The sequence below is a fragment of the Hippocampus bargibanti genome, linkage group LG08 (genome assembly GCF_051943395.1).
Source record: "Hippocampus bargibanti isolate YZ-2025 linkage group LG08, ASM5194339v1, whole genome shotgun sequence".
NCBI classification, from domain to species: Eukaryota; Metazoa; Chordata; class Actinopteri; order Syngnathiformes; family Syngnathidae; genus Hippocampus; species Hippocampus bargibanti.
In genome coordinates, this window is record NC_142741.1 from 11,152,826 (window position 1) to 11,168,016 (window position 15,191).

Sequence of the window (15,191 nt, forward strand, 5' to 3'; positions counted from 1 at the left end):
ACATACCCGAAGAAGCGAATTCCATAAACATGACTGATGCTTTGTCTGTTGTCAGGAATCTCAGAGACGCCATGGCCAAAGATCAACGGACTGATCACCCGTTGATCTTTGACGGGCTCTTTTGGGCCTCTTGGTATCGGACTTTGCTCAGAAAGTTTATCTCATTCGCAATTGTGATTGTATTTATTTTCTTAGTCATTGGTTGTATTATTCCATGCTTAAGAGCAATGCTAATGAATATGATAACTAATTCTCAGGTGAATTACGCAAAGGTTTTGTATCAACAAATGCGTGAAGGGGACCCTGTGTTGTAGCTAGGAATAGTACACCATGGCCAGAGTGTGGTTGCTCCAACAAACAAAGCAAAAAAAAGAAACGGAGAGCCGAGAAGGAGTTTTCCTCATTAAAATTTAAAAACCCTCAAAAATGGGGAGGTTGCATATCACAGCAGCAAAGTTGTGATAGAGGTTTTTCGCCTTCTCCATGGTGTTAGTTAAATAATATTAGATAGGATAGATTAGATTAGATGAGTAAAGCAAGAATAAAGAATGGTTCCCTGTGCAGTTAGTATGACGTGCATGCATGAAAACTTTTGGAAATGTATGAACTGATGTTTAAATGTACAACAGGAGGGAATGATAGAGTGTTTTATGCACATTAGTAAACATATTAGGTTATTTCATGTTTAGCTTAGTACACATTATGATTATTGCACGTTAAATTTCAGTCTAATAGCATTATCAATCTTATTAGTTCAATAGTTGTTGCAAAGAAGCAACGGCTCCAATTTCAATCTAAGACCCTCCCAACACTGAGTTGTCCGTAGCTGATTGGACAACAGATCGCTGCTGTGGACATTCAAAAACTTGTCAGAGCGGGAGCTCGCTCTCCTTGTTTCCTATCTTTGTCCGTGTGCTCATGTCTTCGTCCCTACCGAGACGAGAAGTACCTTTTCTGTCTCATTAGAATAAAGTAGTTTTTTGTTCACCATCTATCGTCGTTACTGATATTTTTATCACTGAACTTCTTTGAAAACCGAACCAGGAAAGAAGGAAGAATTTAAACCGAACATTAGCCCTGATTATTATCATTGGTACCTTTTTTGGAGAGATCTGCCGAAAACGATCCCAGAGAGGAGATGTTCTTTTCTTTTTCGTGGTGGACGGTGGATCCAATGCAGAACAAATCCGATTGTCGTCTCGGTACAGCATTTTATTTCACATGAGCTGAAAAATTATGAGTTGGCGATGACGTAGGAAGCCCCTCTCATGAGGCTTCGGGTGAGGCAACTGCACATTCCGAGGCATCGGGTGTGGCCAAAAGCGTAATACCAGCCTCGAACCGCGCTTGTTTTTTCCGGATAACTGAGCACATGCCTCGGATCATCGGCACAGTCAGGCACATCACTAAGTGCTACCTCTGAATCAATCAACATTTGCGACTGTAAAACGTGTGGTGTGATTTAATAAAGATTTGAGGATGCCGCAAGCAGAGAAATAACTCTCTGACCTTTCTTAATGATGTGGATCTTTTCTTGAAAAGTCTGTCTTGAAAATGGCTTTAACCAGTGATGTGCGGTGAGGTTCATGGCTGGTGAGGCACTGACGTCATCAGTCAAATTTACAAAAATGAACTCTACAGAGTAACTTATTCACCATTTGATTGGCAACAGTTAACGTGTTTTGTTTAAAATGTGATGTCAGCATTCTTTATATAAACTGTAGCATAGAAAAAAAAATGAAAACGTGATTATCATGTTACCTTTACTTATAAGACCTTTACTTCTAAAGAAAGGCATCGATAACTTCTTTGTAGAAGCCTTCCTTGTATTTCTTCAGTTTAAAAAGTCTCTCTATTTCTTTCAATTTAGATATGTAATCCACCATTCTGAAAATAAGGCCAAGCAACACGAAAAAATGACTGCATGGTTGGACTTAACTTGCTAACTGTTTACTGTCGCTTGCTCTCACTAATTCTATTATTCTGCAACCGAGGAGGAGCTAGAATCTTTAATCACCAGCGCTCCTTAGTATCTGAACGGTAAATGTGAAAATTCCGCGATTTTGAAAAAAAATCCAAAAATTGTGCAGTTAAATGGAAAAGAACTTTAAAGTACAAATTACGAAATAAAAATAACTCAAATTTATTTTTTCATTTGATATTTCCATGATGACAGGTGAGGCGCTGCCTCACCTGCCTCCCCTGACTGCACGTCACTGGCTTTAACAGTAAATCAATTTCTTCTCTTCCTTCAGTCATTGTGGTTTAACAAAACCACGATTAAATCAATACAATATCAGAATAAGAATAATCTCTATCAGCCTAGTATGTAGCATACATAAGGAATTTGTTTCCGAGAACATGCTGCACATATACCATCCTAAAACAACATGACAAATAAGTATGGAGGACACCAATAAAAACTAATCTAATCTAATTGAATTACTTAATCTAAATTGGGCCTCTCAGGAACAACTGGGAGACAATGTGCAAAGTATGGATCAGGGTTAAGTGATTAATGGTAGAATAAAATGTGGTAACAGCTGTACAGTTGGTGCAGGAATCATTGAACAATTTTAAAATGATTGTCGCTGTATTTGTAGTACGACTGCGCAATTATGCAGGTGTCCTTCAGCGCCTCAAAGTGTATAGTGCTGGAGATAATACAGGTCAGTAACAGTGGTTCACATGAGTACAGAGTTGGAGCATTATAACGGGATGCTGTTCCATAGGGTTGTGCAATATTGCAAAGAGGCACTATACCAGACATGGGCAAACTACGGCCCGTGGGCCACATACGGCCCGTTAGGCTTTTTAATCCGGCCCGCCGAACTTGGCCAAATTATAGTAAAAACAGTGTCTGAAACTCATGACAAAAAGTTAGCGGACAACAGGGCAGATAACTGAAAAGTTGCCTGCCCCACTTTTCACAACTTGAAGCACAATGAGACAACTAATCACATTAAAAACATTGTCACAAAGTATAACTTTTTTTTTAAATCAAGAATGTACCTACTACAAATGCTACCTTGCTTAATTTACGGTAAATGTGCATGGCTGTAGATTTTGCTGCAGTAGTCGATTGTCATTGGGGTGCACAATGCAACGTTTGCATTGCTTCCTACGAGCCACTACGCCCCTTTCATAAGTCTCACGTACACTTTACAGGTTTAATGTAAATTTACGTTTTGTAGCGTCACATATGTTGTTAGCTTCTTTTGAATCTTTCTTCTGGGCTGAGGTTCTGTGCATCTATTTTGGAAAATGACATGCAATTGCACGATTTTATAACGCTTGTGAAAGTCCGGAAGAAAGAAGCAGGCTTCTGATTGGCTGCTGTGCCGAGTATGCAAATTTCAACTGCAGGTAGCCTACGTCTGTGTGCTCGGCGACGGTACACGTGTATTGTTTGCGCGTGAAGGCGAGGGCGTCAGTGGAGAGTTTGTTGAGCGCGCGGTCAAGAAACCATCTATGATTTGGCAGAATTTAACACAAGTAGGTATTATTGAGGTTGAATATTTCGTTGTATAATAATATGTTTTGAATGTTGAAAGTGATTCCATTTTTCAATAAATATTGATTTGTTTAACTTTGCCCCTTCAATGAAAACTTATTAAAAACAGACGCAATCTTGATAAATCACAGTGCATATGTTATTTTAATCTATTTCCATTTCCTCCTACGTAAACGCCATATTCCTTGAGACAAATTTATTAAGTGATCAGGGATATTTTTCACATTTGAAAGACAGTTAATAAATTGGGTTGTAGTGTTCTTACTGTGCTATGAGGTTTGTACACACTACATTTAAAGGACAACCGGCACCATTTTTTTTCTGTTTCCCACTGACATCAGAAAAACGTTTTATAGCATCTAAAATACCCAAATCAGGCAGGCTGATAATTTTAGTTAAATGAAAAACACCAATAAAAATGACTTCAAAATGAATCCGGAAATGGCCAGTTTCAGAAGGTCCCACCCCCTTGTTCGTGACGTCACGCCAAGACGTCTTGCCTTGCTCGAGAATCAAAACAATGGCTTCAGATTTGGAGAAGATGTTTTCTTGTTAATCATATGATTCAAATAGTTCTGAAGAGGAAAGCATAAATGTTTGCAGTTGATTCAAGGAGTCCTCCCATATCAATTTGAGTCGTCAATGACAGCAATGTAGCACCCAGAAAATGCAGAAGATTGCGCCCAAGCTCTGTTGGAAATGGGCTGATTTGTCAGCTGGGAATTTGTGTCAGCGAATATCAAATAGTTGTCTTGGTGCAACACACAACGATTCACCATGGCGTTATTTATCAGAATCAGAATCAGAATCAGAATCAGAATCAGAATCATCTTTATTGCCAAGTATGTAGAACACACAAGGAATTTGTTTCCGGTAGAACACGCTGCACTAGTATCGCTGTCAAAAAAAACTGCTAAGTGGCACTATACAGTTCCATTTTGGCTACTGTTGAAAGAGTTCAAAGAGTTATGTGTTTTCCTTCTAATTTCGCCATCAACACGAAGTTTTCAGACCAAACAAACCCAAAATGCATTGTGTGTCGCTTTCTCGGTCAGGGGCGGTCCAAACGTGACGTCACATGGGGATCGTCATCAACTCGAAAACAAGACTTCATGAATATTCAGCGCAAGTCTTAAAACGTATACTATAGCTATATGCTGTGGAATCTTTGTAAAATACGCTCAGTCGAAGTCATTTGAAGTGATTTTATAAATTATGGACATAACTTGTCCGGTGGTGTCGGTTGTCCTTTAATGCTTTAGGTTTAGTATTTCCGGCCCAAACACTCCCTCCAAATGCTCCTGGCCCGGCCCCTCTGTCAAATTTTAGAACCCAATGCGGCCCGCGAGTCAAAAAGTTTGCCCACCCCTGCACTATACAGTTATATTTTAGTTACTGTCTGAATGTCTGCTGGATTTGATGCACATTTATTTGTATCGCCTGCCTGGGGGTAATTGCTGGAAAGGTGGTGGGCAGGGTACGGAGGGTCCAGTTGGATTTTCAGTGCACTTGTCTTCGTTCTTGCAGTGTACAAATCCTCGAGATCGGGTAGGCTGGTACCAATGATTTTTTTTCCGCCATCCTAACTGTCCATTGAAGATTGGATTTTGTCCATTTTTGTGGCGGCCTAGAACCAATCCATGAAGGAAGAACACAGGCCTACAATGCCTGCCATGTAGAACTGTCATAGCACCTCTTGTGGCAGGCCATGTTTCTTAAGCAGCCTCAGGAAGTACATCTTCTGTTGGTTCTTTCTCAGGGTGGAGTTGGTGTTGACCTCCCACTTCATGCCCTTGGAGACTGTGATTCCCAGGAACGTGAAGGTCTTGACGAATGGCATGGGGCAGTTGGTTAGTGTGAGGGGCAGCTTTGATGATGAATGTTTCCTGAAGTCCACACTCATCTCTACCGTTTTGAGCATGTTTAACTCTGTGACGGCAGAACCAGAGCTCGAGCTGCTCCACTTTTTGTAAGTACTGTTAGGTTAAAATATTACAAGCTAATATTAGCATTACCAGTTACATTTCATCTTATTAACAATTTTGAACGGAATTAAATATTTACCTTATTGCGCAACGTTATAACCTAATAATTGGCATGTTCATTGTGAGAGAGATCACCAAAGAAGCCGGCAAGTTACTCACAGATGATTTATTCCTAACAAATTGATCTAATGCAGAATTCTGGGTCTCAGCTCCCTGACACAGAAAATATTTGTGTGCCCCAAATCAGTTAGAGAGACGAAAGACGAAGACTGAGACTGAGGAGCCCAGATTTAAAGGTGTACCACATTCATATTCAAATGTGGCCCACACAAAGAAATCAAGTTCCCATTTGGTCCTTCTGGGATCTGGTTCACGTGTCTGCTTCCAGGTAGTTCTCCGACTTCCAGGCGTTGGTGGAAGGTAGATCAAAAGTTGCGTCCTGCTGAGTTAGTGTTTGGTCAGTTCCTTTCATCTGCGTTGTCCAGCATTTGGTTCTGTTGTCATTTCACACTTCCTTTGTGTCTGCCAGCCGGCTCTCCTCAGATCTTCTGGCACCTGAAACATATGTCTCCAACCAAACACCACCTCTTTGTTCTGTTATCTATCGATTACAAGCAACGCAATATTGATACTGATCAAACTTACTATTTTAAGGTTTTATCTTGAGCAATGTTTAATATATCTAAATAAATGTATCTATTTCCTTCAGTACGCAGACTCGTCACCGTCTTTGATGAGACCGATGGCCGTGGTGCAGTCTGGGAACTTTATGAATTTGACAGCTGGGTGCGTTGAGGTGAAATCGTTCGTGGAGAGGGAGAAGCACAGTGGAGAGAGGACGCTTCCCTGTGGGTCTCCACTGATAGTGTTTCATGTTAATGATGATATTTTTCCAAGTCTCACCTGTTATGTCTGTCACGTCAAGCTGTGGTTCCACTGGTAGATCATTGTTGAACGCAGCTCTAAAATCCACAAACAGGATCCTTGCGTAGGTCCCTGTGTTGTCAATGTGCTCGTGGATATGGTGCAGCCCTATATTGACTGCATTACCAACAGAACTGTTTGCCCAACAGGCAAATTGAAGAGGGTCCAGGAGAGATCTGGTGATGTTCTTTTGGTGGTTCAGCACAAGGCGTTCAAAGGATTTCTTGACCTCAGACGTCAGAGCGACAGGCCTAAAATCGTTCAATCCTGATGTTGTCTTGTGAACTGGCATGATGGTAGACTGTTTGAAAGAGGATGGATTCCACACTTCTCCAGGGATCTGTTGAAGATTTGTGTGAAGACCAGAGCCAGCTGGTTAGCGCTGACTTTCAGGCAGGAAGGGGACACACTGTCAGGTGCCGCAGCTTTCTTGGTCTTCTGCTGCTTTTAGAGCCGTATCACGTCCAGTTCGTGGATGTGGAGGGCAGAGGGCGCAGATACTGTAGTTTCTGGTACTGGTGGGCAGACAAGGGAAATTGAGGTGTCTTTTTCAAATCAGCAAGAAAAAATGTGTTTAGCTAATCAGCCATTCCCTTGTTGTTCACTGCTTGGGGGATGGTAAACAATAGTTTGTTATTGTTCTCAGGCCATTCTACACCGATGCAGAGTCATTAGCAGAGAACTGTTTGTTATCCGCATAACTTTTCCTTGCAATGTTAATTTCCTTTGTCAGATGGTTTTGGGCATGTTTGTAAAGTGCTTTATCTATGATTCTAATTGTGGTTTCTTCCTCTATCCTTAACTGCCGAGTTTGGGAGTGAACCATGGCTTGTTGTTGTTGATAGAGCAGAAGGACTTGGTTGTCCGCACAGAAACTAATGTATGATATTACAGTGTCTGTGTATTCATCCTGTGTGCTCATTGAAGTTTCAATTACGCCCCAATCAGTGCAGTCTAAGCATTCTTGTAGAGCTAACTTTGCTTTAACTGTTTTCTTTACAGTCTTGACATCCGGTTTTACACATTTGAGTTTCTGTGTGGATGTGGGAATTACATGTATGTGTGTTAAGTAGTGGTCAGAAAGACGCAATACCGCATGCGCAGCCGATCGGTATGCTCCTTACAGTAACAGTGATATAGAATGTTTTCTCCTTTGGTGAAACAGTCAATATGCTGCTTATATTTGGGAAGTTTGCGGTTTACATGTGCTCTATTAAAATTGGCAAAAATGATCAGAGGTGAACCTGGATATTTTAGTTCGAGTTTGTTTACATGGTCAACTAGCGTTTGTATACACAAATTAGCGTTAGCTTGTGGCGAAATGTCCACAGCGACGAGAAAAAAGGAGGCGAACTCACGCGGCGAGTAGACAAGCTTGCAGTTGGGAGACAGTGACTCCAAGATAAGGCTGCAGTGTGAGTCGAGTATCATGACATCAGTGCACCGTTCTTCGTTGATATAGAAGCATTTTCCACCACCTTTAGATTTCCCCGGTTGCTCCTTGTCGTGGTCGGCTCTGAGGAGACGGAAGCCGGGTAGGTGAAGTGCGGAATCTGGATGGCGGTAACTGAGCCAGGTCTCAGTGAAGAGTACATCAGAACGTGCAAGTGTTTTATTGGTCTTTGTGAGGAGAAGAAATTCATCCATTTTATTTGGCAGAGAGCGTACATTAGCGAGATGTATCGATGGGAGCGGCATTCGAAAACGTCGCTGCCATAACTAACGCCGGCTCGCTTTCCCCTCCTCTGTCGGCCTCTCAAAGCTCCGTACAGAGCTGCTGCGCCGCTCGCGATCATCCCCGAAAAACCTTGTGATTTTTATTGTCGGTGAAAAGAGTCAAGCGTGGATTCCCCAATGCTCAGTACCTCTTACCTCGTGTAACTATGCCACGTAAGGTCACAGAAAAGCGAAAAAAAAAGACAGGAACAATACTAGGGAGCGCATGAGGGAGGTTGCCATTCGTGTTGGTGCCATCTTGGAACAAATTATGAAGCGAACCTGCTCATTGATATGAAAGTACCGCAGGGTTATACAAATCCAACCAAATGTATCCCAGGGCAAAATTGAGATCACATTTTGTACCGGAAATTATACCGGAAATCTTTTTAAAAATATAAACATTGACATGGGTGTTAACCGCCTTTGGAATTAATTTTTAAATGCAATTAATTCATTTCATTCAATTCATTCATTTTTAAATGCAAACTAGTTAAAAGTTTGTTTCATAAAATGTCTAATGAATTTGTATCCAGCCTCACTTCCGAGAATGGAGGTTGCTACAGTGGACCCGTTATCATGTTAGCAGGTTACTGGGTGCATTAAAGGGATGAGAGACATCCCAATCTTATCAGAATCAGAATCAGAATCAGAATCAGAATCAGAATCAGAATCAGAATCAGAATCAGAATCATCCTTACTGCCAAGTGTGTAGAACTCACAATGAATTTGTTTCCGGTAGAACACGCAGCACTTCTATCGTCATCAAAAAATTGCAAAGAGGCACGATACAGTTCTATTTGGGTTACTGTTTAAAGACTTAATGGGTTGGGGGAAGAAGCTGTTTAAATGTCTGCTGGATTTGGTGCGCATAGATCGGTAGCGCCTGCCTGAGGGGAGTAGCTGGAAAAGGTGTTGGGAAGGGTGCGGAGGGTCCAGTAGGATTTTCCGCGGCCTTGTTTGGATTCTTGCAGTGTGCAAGTCCTCCAGAGTGGGTAGGGCGGTGCCAATTATTTTTTTTCCACCGTCCTAACTGTCCGTTGAAGTCAGATTTTGTCCATTTTTGTGGTGGCCCTGAAGAAACGGTGATGGAAGAACACAGGATGGATTCAATGACAGCCGTGTAGCAATTATAGCACCTCCTGTGTCAGGCCATGCTTCTTTAGCAGCCTCAGGAAATACATCATCTGTTGGGCCTTTCTCAGGATGGAGTTGGTGTTTACCTCCCACTTCATGTCCTGGGAGACTGTGATTCCCAAGAACTTTAAGGTCTCAACGGTTGACACAAGGCATTTGGATAGTGTGAGGGGCAGCTGTGGTGATGGATGTTTCCGGAAGTCCACAATCATCTCTACTGTCTTCAGCGTGTTCAGCTCTAGGTTGTGACGGCTGCACCAGAGCTCCAGCTGCTCCACTTGTTGTCAGTACGCAGACTCGTGGCTGTCTTTGATGAGACAGATGACCGTGGTGTCATCTGCAAACTTTATGAATTTGACAGCTGGGTGCGTTGAGGTGCAGTTGTTGTGCATCCCTGTGGGGCTCCAGTGCTCGTGGTTCGGTTCGTGGTAAGGATGATATTTTTCCCAGTCTGACCTGTTGGGTCTGTCCTGTCAGGAAGCTGAGGATCCACTGGCAGATCGTAGGGGACACACCAAGTTGGATAGGTTTCGGGATGAGGAGGTCTGGGATGATGGTATTGAACACAGAGCTGTAGCCCACAAACAGGGTCTTTGCGTAGATTCCTGCGTTGTCAAGGTACTCGAGGATTTGGTGCAGCCCGATGTTGACTGCATCCTCCACAGACTTTTTTGCTCGGTAGGCAAACTGAAGAGGATCCAAGAGAGGTCCGGTGATGTTCTTTAGCTGCTACAGCACGAGGCGTTCAAAGGACTTCATGAAGGATCCTGTTTGTGGACTACAGCTCTGCGTTCAATACCATCATCCCAGAACTCCTCATCCCCAAACTTCTCCAGCTTGGTGTGTCCCCCACGATCTGCCAGTGGACCCTCAGACGGTGGAAAAAATCATTGGCACCGCCCTACCCACTCTCGAGGACTTGCACACTGCAAGAATACAAACTAGGGCGCGGAAAATCCTACTGGACCCTTCGCACCCTGCCCACCACCTTTTCCAGCTACTCCCCTCAGGCAGGCGCTACCGATCCATGCGCATCAAATCCAGCAGACATTTAAACAGCTTCTTCCCCCAAGCCATTAACTCTTTGAACTCTTTCAACAGTAGCCAAAATGGAACTGTATAGTGCCACTTAGTAGTTTTTTGACAACGATACTAGTGCAGCGTGTTCTACCGGAAACAAATTCCTTGTGTGTTCTACATACTTGGCAATAAAGATGATTCTGATTCTGATTCTGATTCTGATGACTACAGACTTCAGAGCAACAGGTCTATAGTCATTCAATCTCGATGGTGCTGGTTTCTTTTGAACTGGGACGATGGTAGACCGTTCGAAGCAGGATGGGACTTCACACTGCTCCAGGGTTCTGTTGAAGATTCGTGTGAAGACCGGAGCCAGCTGGTCAGCGCAGACTTTCAGGTAGGACGGGGACACTCTGTCAGGTACCGCAGCTTTCTTCACTTTCTGCTACTTGAAGAGCCGTCTCACGTCCAGTTTGTGGATCTGTAGGGCAGAGGGCAGAGATTGGATTGGATTGGATTTGCCTTTATTAGTCTCGCAGTGGAGAAATTTACATTTCACAGCAGCAAAGTGATGAAAGAAATGAAAGTAGAAAAGCAAAACTTAGGAGCTGCTGGAAAGGCAGCCACTCTCGCGGCGCCGTCTTGAAGTCAAAAGAACAAAATAAACCTAAATAACAAATAACATGACAACACAAAGACACTGAGAGACATTCATTCTTAAGCACACTCTGTACCCTCTTTGTTACATAAAGCAGTTCCAGATGAAAGAGGAGAGGATATGGTAGTTTCTGGTAATGGTGGGCAGACGTGGGAAATGGGGGTGTCCTTTTCAAATCGGTAAAATAATGTATTTAGCTCATCAGCCAGACCATTGTTTTTCACTGTTTGCGGTAATGGTAAACGATAATTTGAGGCACAATCACTGTTATTCTAGTAAGAGTGATTCCTGATAAGAAGTGTTCAATAAAAATTAAAATGATTTAATCATTGACCTATTCATTAAAGTGAGGGTTAATAAGGTTCCCTGAGCAAACAACCAAACACAAAGCACTCACGGGCTGGATTTCCACCTCATCGTTCAAGTGACACAAATCCAACAATTTTGTGGCATATTGCCAGTCGGATATCCTTATATCAAAAACAGACATTTTCAAATGTAAGTGCATATAAGATTATATATTATGTTATAGGCTTCCAAGGTCTGATGACCGTTTTGGCCGATATTCGTGCCAACAATGACCCGGGCCATCCTGTGTGTTCTAACCTCAGACAAGGTGACTGGCTAATGGAATATATTGCCAATAGACTTAAACATCGGGAAGGATCTCTGTCACAGTTAAAACCTCTGTCACAGGTAAAACTTTAACAGCCGTAAAATGTATTTATATACTGTATGTTTGAACACAAGCAACTATGAAGAACAACGTATTATTATTAGAGTGAGAATTGGGCTACATAGGTTCTTATTTGTATGTTATTTGATAATATTACTGTTATTATTGTATTGCTATTGTTATTATTATTATTATTATGGTTATTATGATTACTATTATCATTATTATGGTTATTATGATTGTTATGATTACTACTAGGCTGGCTACCTAGCCGGCTACCCAGCTGGCTATCTAGCTAACTACCTAGCTGGCTATCAATTTGCTAGCAATTAGCTATCTGACTGGCTCACTGGCTATCTATTAGTTATACGGCTATCTCGCTACCTAGCTAGCTGTCTATCTATTAGCTATCTATTGGCTATCTATTTGCTAGCTAGCTTTCTATCTATTTGAGTGACTTCTGGGTTGAGTGAACGCTGGCGCGTGTTGCTGCCGCTGCTCACCCACAGAAAAATTTATCCTGTAACTGAAACGTGACCTTGAGAGTTTTGAAAGCCGCTTATAAATAATAATAATAATAATAATAATAATAATAATAATAATAATAATAATAATAATTATTATTATTATTATTATTATTATTATTATTACTATTACTATTACAGTTATAAAAGTATTAACGTTTATGTCACTTGAAATGTGCAAATAAATAGAGCCATTGCGTTGTACGTACTTGAGCACATGGACCTGGGTCTAAATTCAGAATACAAATAGAAGAAATGGTCATGAAGAAACTAGTTTCAAATTTAACAGACATGAATGATGTCTTGTGCATCAATTTGATTGATGATGAATCAAGAAAGCACTGCTAGGATTGAATATACTTTTCATGCAAAACGGTATGATCTGGTTCCAAAGTATTCTAATTCATTTGATGATTACTGACTATTTAGTGACTGAAATCTACCAAGGTATCATTTCATTTGTTCTTTCAATATATCACATGTGTGTGCTCTCTTTTGCCAGTTATTTATCACAAGAACTGAAAGGAAACTCACCAAGGACATGATAAGTTGTATTATACTCACAACCAGTCAAGATAGATATTCCACATGTCTGGCAGGCTATAAAACAGTACCCAAGAGCAACACTTCCAAAATATACCACCACCCCCCTCGCCATGCAATGCTTTTTGTCTCTTTCTTTTGCTACATTTGTAACCATTATTTGTGGGTTTGACAAAAGCCAAAAACAGATCCTCAGCTGCCTTGCTGTTTCTTTTCCTCTGCCATTATCAAAGAGATTGAACCACCATACAATACAGTCATCACACTACAGAGGTGGAAAAAAATCAAGATATTGTTTGTCTTACGTTTGCTAAAAGCTGCTTCATTAGGATTCAGAATCAGAAGTACTTTACTGGCCAAGTAAGCACAACACACACAGAAATATTTTCTGGTAGTATAGGCCACACAATAACAAGTACGTAATAACAAGCAACTTGGATAAACAAAGATATGACATATAAGTATCGAGAGACTTTCAGGAATTCAAGGGGATCATTGTGCAGTCATACCACCCCATGACAGTTGCACGACAATGTGCAGTCATTGAGCAGAGATAATGTAATCATTAGTGCAATACAATACTGACAATTACGTTGTTGGTGCAGATAATTGTTACCCAATTTGCCGAATTCATGTAACACATCTGCCTTTAAATGTACAAATGCCCCCCATGGAAATGAAAATGTGAGTAATTATTTGTCTTTGGGTTATTTCGATGAACATCCTACACGCATGTGAGTAACACGAAGGAAGTGCTCCAGAATCAAAACAATGGTTTCAGAGAGTTCAGATTCAGAGAAGATGCTTTTTTTGTTACTCATCCAGTTATGAATATGATTCAAATAGTTCTGAAGAGGAAAGCATAAATGATTGCAATCAATTAAGGAAGTCGTAACAATTCGAGCCGTCTGCAAGCGATGAAACTGATGATCGGGACTCCGATTTAGTACCCGGAAAAGGCACAAGATGGCGCACAAGATGGCGCACAAGCTGCGTTTCGTCCAGTATATGAAGCCGCTTATCGGAGCCGTAAAGCCGCCCGTGATTGGTTAAAATCCGTGATAGAAGTTAGATTAGAGGGGTGGGTTTTACGCAGACACACAAAGGAGACTGCCACAATTCGAACAAGCACACGAACATCAGTCAAAGTCAAGTCAAAGTCAGCTTTATTGTCAATTATGCTAACATGCATGACATACAGCACAGATGAAATTAATGTCCTCTCGGACCCAGCATGCAAGGCACTTATAATGTCGCTAAAAGAGACATTCAATTGACAACAGACAATACATGTAATTTCTGAAAGTTCAGTAAGGTAGTGTCGGATGTAAAGGGAGGTAGTGACATATGGAAGTGAGATAGTGTAGTATGTAAAGTGACGTAATGTAGTAATGCAAAAACAAACAACAAAAAAGGGTTGAAGTGAAGTCTTGCAGAAAAAAAAACGAGAAACAAAAAAAAACATTAATTTCAGCATAGTACAGCTTGTAGCGTGTACTCAGAGTTCGGTGAGTGTGGCGGTGGGAAGGGGCAGGGGGTCAGGGCTGGGAAGGAGTTGAGTGTCCTGACTGCCTGGTGGAAGAAACTGTCCTTGAGCCTGCTGGTCTCGGCTCGGAGACTCTGCAGTCTCCTACCCGATGGCAGCAGGAACTTGGTGTTGCTCACTCTCTCCACTGCAACACTGTCGATGGTTAGTGGAGCATGCTGGGGGTGAACTCGACTGAAGTCCACAACAATCTCCTTCGTCTTCTCCTCATCCGAAGATTGATGTCCTTACACCACGTGGCCAGGCGGTGATGATGTGAGCAGTCATGTGAGAACAGAGTGAAGAGGAAGGGGCATAGCACACACGTGGGCACAACATCCTGGCTCAGTGAGGTGTTGAAGATGTCCATGAAGACATCTGTGAACTCCTTAGCGCAGTCTCTCAGGACACAACCAGGAATGCAGCGGCTTTGCATGCAATGGTCACTGTGAGGGATCGCCTCACGCTGTCCTGCGACAGTGTCAGTACCTGGTCGCCGGGAGGTAGTGGGGTCTACAGTGCTGGAGTGCTTTTGTCTGTATCGAAGCGGGCGAAAAAGTCATTCAGCTGGTTCAGCAGAGTGGTGGAGTTTTCGCAGGTCTGTGGAGAGGGCTTGTAGTCTGTGATGGTCTGTATCCTACGCCACAGGTTCCTGGTGTCTCTGCTCTCTCTGAAGTGGTTGGTGATCCTCCTGGAGTGCTGTCTCTAGGCCATCCTGATGCCGCATGACAGGTTGAACTCTGCTGTCCTCAGGCCCAGCTCATCGACAGCTTTGTAGTCATGGTTCCGAGCCCTAACGATCCTTTGGACTTCACCCGTCAGCCAAGGCTTCTGGTTCGCCTGGATGGTGACAGATCTGGTGACAGTCGCGTCATCCATGCACTTCCTCATGTAGGTGATAACAGAGTCTGTATACTTTTGGAGGTCTGTGGTGTTGTTGTAGGTGGCCGCTTGTCTGAACATTTGCCA

General features: G+C 42.2%; 1 pseudogene across 1 annotated transcript; it reads right to left on the reverse strand.

Annotated features, from left to right (window-relative positions):
* Positions 1-3,970: 3,970 nt before the first annotated feature.
* On the reverse strand, positions 3,971-8,788 carry LOC148894549 (uncharacterized; annotated as a pseudogene). Its single transcript, XR_016115793.1, has 2 exons — positions 7,782-8,788; positions 3,971-6,938 (listed from the first exon to the last, which is right to left on the reverse strand). The product of XR_016115793.1 is annotated as an uncharacterized LOC148894549 (transcript).
* Positions 8,789-15,191: the final 6,403 nt, after the last annotated feature.